Here is a 6,879-nt window from a genome sequence, read left to right as displayed (position 1 = left end):
GGCTAGGCTAGGGTTTACCGAGTCAGAGATTTACCGAGTTACCAGAGGCGATTCTCACTATACTTTACTTAAAGTAGTAAACAGAGTATGTGACAGTGTATTTCAGAGTTAGGTGTCAGTGTATTTGCATGCTATTTATGTGTTATAATTGTTGTGATATATGATATGCATGATTCAGAGTTTACAGAGTTAGGACCAGTGGGTCCATATAGTTAGGACCTTTGGGTCCACAGAGTTAGGGCCAGAGGGCCCACAGAGAGTTGGGACTAGAGGGTCCCACTAAGACATATTGACCAGAGGGTCAAACAGAGTTATAGCCTCGAGTGGCTAATATGTGTTAGAGTGGTATTTTGGGGAACTCACTAAGCTTTATGCTTACAGTGTTATGTATTTTAGGTACCAGTGATGAACACGGGAAGGCGCCGACATGATTCGTACACACACATGAGATTTTATGTATTTCGATCTTGGGGAATGTTTTGTGAAACAAGGATATGATACAATGACATTTTATTAATAAATGTGTTTGGAAAATGCGAAAAAATGTTTTAATTTTTACGGTGTTACATGTTGTGTTTGAGTAGTAATGTGAAAGGTTTCGTAATTTTGATATTATAAGTCTTATTTGTCTGTTGCAAATGTATCTACAGTTTCGTTGTTTGTTTACCTAGGTTTCGTAAGCATATATGTTATACAAGTTGTCACTATCTAGGTGTCTTGTTCTTATTAGTAAGTCTCTTACCGACTCTGTGGGTTGTGAACCTATATAAATGGGATGTTAGTTAGATAGAGGGATACCCTTTTTCAATTTCTTACAATTAGTATTTTAACCGAGCTTCGTATTCTCTAATTGAAAAACATATGTTATTTACCATCATGTGTTCAATTTTTGTATTGCTTTTAACATGATTTCTGTTCTACTCACGTATGAGCTGCCATTAAATTCTAAATCGTTTTCAACCCTCCCACTAAATCAAATCGAACACCTTCTAAGTTGTTTAAATGAGAAATCTTAGTTCTGAAAGAAGGTTGTATCGCCCCGACATATTACATTACCAAAATCTTCCTTTAGACATCAAACAACAACATCATTGTCTTCATTTTCATGCACTCTCCATAATAAAAAAAACAAAAAGAGAGAAAAGAAGGAATTATGAGTAACCAAGTATGGAAGATAATGTTATTATATATGCAAACATTTAGCCTTGCACTTATTTAACATTATAATCATTAATATAGAGAATATGAATAGAAGAGAGAGTTTCAAATCAATATCGTGCTTGTAATTATGAGATGAGAGTTTCAAATCAATATGGAGCTTGGAATTGTGTCTCTATTATTATAGATATATAGATAGAATTTCTAATAACCAATCATCTTTCACAAATACCAATTAGATATCATAAGTTAAAAAACTCTTGAATTGTATTATCATTCAAATATCTAAGTTGAAGAGTTTAGAAGTTTTAAATGAATATGGTTCAAAATAGTCGTTTGTAAGAGATAGATAGTTAGATATAACACCAAATTAATGATCAAAATCTCAAGAATCCGTTAGTTGCTATAAAATTGTAGCTACTATTTTGCTTGATTTTTTGCTATTATTGGCTGATGTTGGTTTCTGTAAAATTATAAAATTATTAGTGTCTAATTTGATCCATTGATGTTGTTTTGGACAATGTTTGTAGTTGCTTTTTACTATTGGAAATAATTTATATTTAAGATATAAAGACAACTAATGCATGTAAAACTATTTCTTTTTAGTTATTCAACAAACCGTATCAAAACCATCGGTACCGCACCACATAATGCAGTTTAGATTCTTCACAATGTAGTTTGCGGTTTCCAAAGATCTCAAACGGCACATACGGTATGGTTGGACACCCGCAGCACACAAACCCCTAAGATTGATATTGTAACATACATTTCCAAACACCTTCGCAATCTCTTTCCACGGAGATTTGAGTAATACTTGCTTTTGTCTGCGGCTGCATCAGAGAAGGGCAACGCTAGTCAGCAATCTTGAAAAATATATATATATGGAACCCTCTTTCTGTGAGTACAATAAAGAAAACATCGACACAATTAGTTAGAATTCCATTTCCCCTACAACCCTACTTTTGAGTTGATTAACAAAACTATGAGGTTGTACATCTATGGTTTTCATACTCACTTCCCCTATATAAATTAGTGAATGGAATCCAAGAGATGAAAAGAGAGAAACTTTGGATCACGAATTTAGGTGGAAGAAGGGTCATAAACCCAAAGCCCATCAAACATTTTCAAGAAAATGGAGGCAAAAACAGATAAAATTCAGAGGGATTTTCTGATTGGTGGAACCAGGTTTTCTCTATCTGAATGAAACCAATGCCCTGCGCCTTCTGCCCCTTTGATGTCTATCCAAACACGCGGGGGACTCCTCCAAGCCTGTCTCACTCATACACAATCCATTTAATTATTCATTTTATATCCATTACTGTTTTTATCTTCTTAGATGCTGATATATATAAAGTTATATATGTTTATTAATTTCTGTCGTCTTGCTCACATGTGAATACGATCATGAGCATTAATACATATTTTATCATCACATTATAATATATGTATACACACATTCGTCTTTGAAGATTGAAAATTTGGGTCCATTGCTTTTGGATTCTTGACATTTATAGATAGTTAGATTCAAGTGCACATGTAATTATATTATTATAGTATTCAAAACATTGCTTCAATTTCAGTGTACAAAAGGTATTGGTGATTTTGCCTGTGTGGTGTTCCTTAAGTCTTTTTGCTTCTTAAAGGTTTTAGAGGCAATCTTGATCCTTTCCATTTGTGAGTATAAAGTTCAAATAAATGAAAATAGTACACAGTTTATACGATGCAAGTTTTATACAAATGATAATGAAATCTCTTCATCAAATGACTGATTCAGTAACCTTCTTAAGAGGCTTCCATTAATATATGGTTATAACATTAGATGCTAATGCCAAACTTTCATGATCATTTGATATGAGTCATCCACCCTAAAAATGTTTTTTTGTATACGTGTAATGATAAAAATAATATGTTCAAGAAAGCTACTTTATCATTCCTGCCATGGCAATATAAAAAGGGCAATCGGTCTTTTTACAGGCTGACATACATATATGCATAAAAAACATGTTTAGACAGCTTATAAACATGTGTATTTTGCTACTACACATGGGTATGTAAGTGTACGTACAGAAATCAGTACCATTATTCATTCCCTTATTTTATTTGCTATTATTTCCAATTCCCGATGCCTTCATTCATTTATATCACTATTATTGTTCTTATGATTTTGGATAGTAAATAGTAAATATATAGTAATGTTCAACTTGTTGAATAAACTTAATATTTTGTAAAGTTTTTGTCTTTCTGATCTACTGCAAACTACAAAGTAGGATGGTATTCCTGGTGACTGTTTACAGTTATTATTGACTATACAAGCCATGCCTCTGTCACCCTCCATTTGTTGTGGAAATATAAATTCTTGAAAGAAAAGTAAATTGAAATTGAAGTGATAGTGATGATGGTATGGAAGGGTTCTGTCTTATGTTGGCCTGTATTATGTGTCGTTAGAAGAGGTCAGGTTCTCTGTTTTTACACCCGACATTACTCATAATTGTCAATATCAATCAGAGAAATATGTTTTTATGCTTAAATGCCGAATTTATAAATTATGCAACAACAATATACCTTTTTCTTATTTATAAAACACAACACCAAGTCTTATTTTTCGCAACCATAATTGTTGTAAAGTTTCTTCAACCCAACATCGTTTCTTACACCAAAATATTGTTGGAGAATATCTAAACACAAAATATGGTGTTTGTTAATGATCAAATTTGGTGTTAAATTTTTATTAGTACAATTTGGTCCTTAAACTTTAGATTTCGTGCATTTCTAGTTTCTTTTCTGTATAATGATATTCTACATATATTATTAGTTACGTGATATTAATTTATTATTTATATTAATTAAATATTATAATTTTTATGTTTCAAATGTATTTAAAAAGTTAGTACTTTTTGGTGATGTAAAACACACCATGAAAATAATTATACACGAATAACCTATTTTCGTTATAAACTTATAATTATCTAAACATATAATTTATAAAGTTTTTGTAAAAAGAGATATGGACCAATTTTATAAAAAGCTGATAAGTACAATAATTTTTTTTTCTGAAAATCTATATAATTTAGAAAAAAAAATATATACCTAAAATATTCTTTTTGATGTGAAAACTAATGTAATGAGTTGGAGATGGTCTATTAAAATATTCCATTTTTTTGTCCTTAAATAAATTACACTACAAGAAATAAAGGCGGTAAGGGCGACATGTCAACAACTAAACCCCTCAGCAATCACCGCTAATGCGTTTAGCAGCGATATGTTGTTGCTATTGCTGTCGTCGTTATTGTCTCGTCCCTATTTCTCAAAAATCTACGCTATTGATGGCGTTGTTATTGTTGCCGTCCCTGTTGGTGTCATCGTTATTTCCAATTAATTTCTTTCTACAAGATATTATGATCATCTTGTTCATCTCATTGGACTTCATCTTGTTCTGCATTTGTTTTCTAAAAAATCATAAAACAAGGAGCAAACAAAAAATAGCATATGAAAATTAGAGAAAAAAATATTATTCACATCAAGATAACAAAGCATTCATCCATTTTTTATATTTAAAATAATTTAGAAAAACATTAAATTCAAGATTACGAAGCAAAATCTATTTATTCATATACCTCTCTCTCTCTCTCTCTCTCTCTATCATCTAAAATTCTAGTGGATGCGACAATACCTGAAGGTGGTTAGTGGCGGAGATCGTTTTTTTATGCTGTAGTCTCAGTGACGGAGCTTGAAGTTATGATTTGGGGGGGTCCGAAAATAGAATACGTATAAAAATTGAAAAACAGGGGGGCTAAAGTCAGATTTTATAGTTTTGGGCATAATATGTAAACTTTTCAATACTTATGGACTATATATAAAAAAATTTAGGGGGGGGGGGGGGGGGGCACAGCCCCCCGGCCCTATATATGCTCCGTCCATGGCTGTAATTGAAAGGTGGTGTGGTTGTGAGTTTTCTGTCAGGGATTAATGGTGTAAAACATAGGAAGATGGTGTGGTGGTGTAAGAATAAGGTGGTTTTTGGTGGTGGTTGATGGTAGCCAAGGTGGTGGACATGGTTGTAGTTATGTTTTTAGAGTGAATATTAAGGGAATATATGAGAGAGAGAGAGAGAGAGAGAGAGAGAGAGAGAGAGAGAGGGGAATGTTGAATGTGGTGGTTGATGGAATCCAAGGTTGGATCATAGTGAATGAGAACATATGGTTGACCCATGGATTGTATACATGATGTAGGGCTTGAATTATATATGAAGAGAGCACACAGATCATGAGCAATAGTGTAACACTATTAGTAACGACAAGTGGCAGCATTAGCGACGATATATTGCGGTTTTCTTAACGGTGACTAGGGCATTAGCGGTGACATTGTTGAATGTCGTTGCTATTGCTAATGCTCTTGTACCCTATTATTGTCCAAATTTCTTGTATTGTTACCGTTGCATATTGTATATTAAAAAAAATCACTTTTGTTGAATAGATTACGAATATTTTATATAAAAAGCACTGTATTGCATAAATTGCGAAAAGGACGAAACAATGCTTCATAAATGCAAATTTAACTTTTTTGTTAATTTTCAAATCTATATATGTATAAAGAAAGAAAGTTTACACATACATGCATATTATCCTTGTACACATTAAAAACACATACACAAACGCTCTCACATTATATGTTATGTATAAAAAAAGAAAGTTTACTGCAAGAATCAAGATTCCAATTAGTTTGAGTTGCATTCGTTTTCAATGCAATATTTGATTAGAAAAATTCAAGATTGCATTTCTATTTTAACCCATTGATTTTTATTAATATTAAGTCTTGAAATGGATACTGATAGTGTTAGCGAAGCAAATATTTCCATCATAACAAGTACACAAAACTGTCATGCCAGTTGCTTTTTTGCCTTTATATGACGTATCTTTTCAGCATATTTACTATTTTAGGCAAACTGTTTTTTATTGTTCGCTCTTTTTTTAGCATGGATGAGAGAACGCAAATTCTAACGAATCCTATACCATGAGGGCTTGTGTAGTTGTGCATATTTTAATATTAGTGATGACGATTAAAATCTATATCCACCCTTATAATTCATCAAAGTCAGACATTGATAAAAAGAAGAAATTCTGGTCTTTATTTATACAATTCTTTGACCAAAGTTTTATTCAAATTCTTGGGTTTACTGTTGTTCTTCTAGTTTCTTCTTTGTTTGGAAGAGATAGGATTTAACTATGTACATGTGTTGAATGATGAAAGAGTGAAAGCTCTTGTTGCACCTTCATGGTAGTACTGTAAATACTATTTGAAAGGAAGGGCATATTTTATTTTATTTTAAAAGACAAAAACGTAAGAACCTAGTTGTTTGCCAAAATAGGAAAAAATCCAAAATATTTAGTGTTGTTTTTTCAAAAAATAAAAAATGGAAAGTATGACCTTACTAGTTTCTACACAAGACTATTATTTTTGCAACCATAGCCCATAATGTTCAAAAAAACATTGTGACATGTAAATCAAATTCACTCAACTCACAACCCTATATGATCATAATCTAATAAGTCCAATCTATTTTCCACACTTCCATCTATTTTCCATATTGGAATTGAAACTTTCACACTGCACATGTTTTTCTAAAAGATTTGCAGAAAATTTGCGGAAAACAGAATTAAAAAATAAAAAGAAAAAGAAAAATGAAAAAAATAGACTGATGGGCAGCTATTTATAACATTCAAG

General features: G+C 31.9%; 1 long non-coding RNA gene across 1 annotated transcript; it reads right to left on the bottom strand.

The window, feature by feature from the left end:
* Positions 1 to 1,937: 1,937 nt before the first annotated feature.
* Positions 1,938 to 2,455, bottom strand: LOC145051390 (uncharacterized). Its single transcript, XR_013683592.1, has 2 exons — positions 2,174 to 2,455; positions 1,938 to 1,988 (listed from the first exon to the last, which is right to left on the bottom strand). It is a non-coding gene; the product is annotated as an uncharacterized LOC145051390 (long non-coding RNA).
* Positions 2,456 to 6,879: the final 4,424 nt, after the last annotated feature.

This window comes from Lactuca serriola, chromosome 5, assembly GCF_051521515.1.
Source record: "Lactuca serriola cultivar US96UC23 chromosome 5, Lser_US96UC23_V15, whole genome shotgun sequence".
NCBI classification, from domain to species: domain Eukaryota; kingdom Viridiplantae; phylum Streptophyta; class Magnoliopsida; order Asterales; family Asteraceae; genus Lactuca; species Lactuca serriola.
Note: the sequence above shows the minus strand (reverse complement) of the source record. Positions and strands in the feature narration are given on the sequence as shown.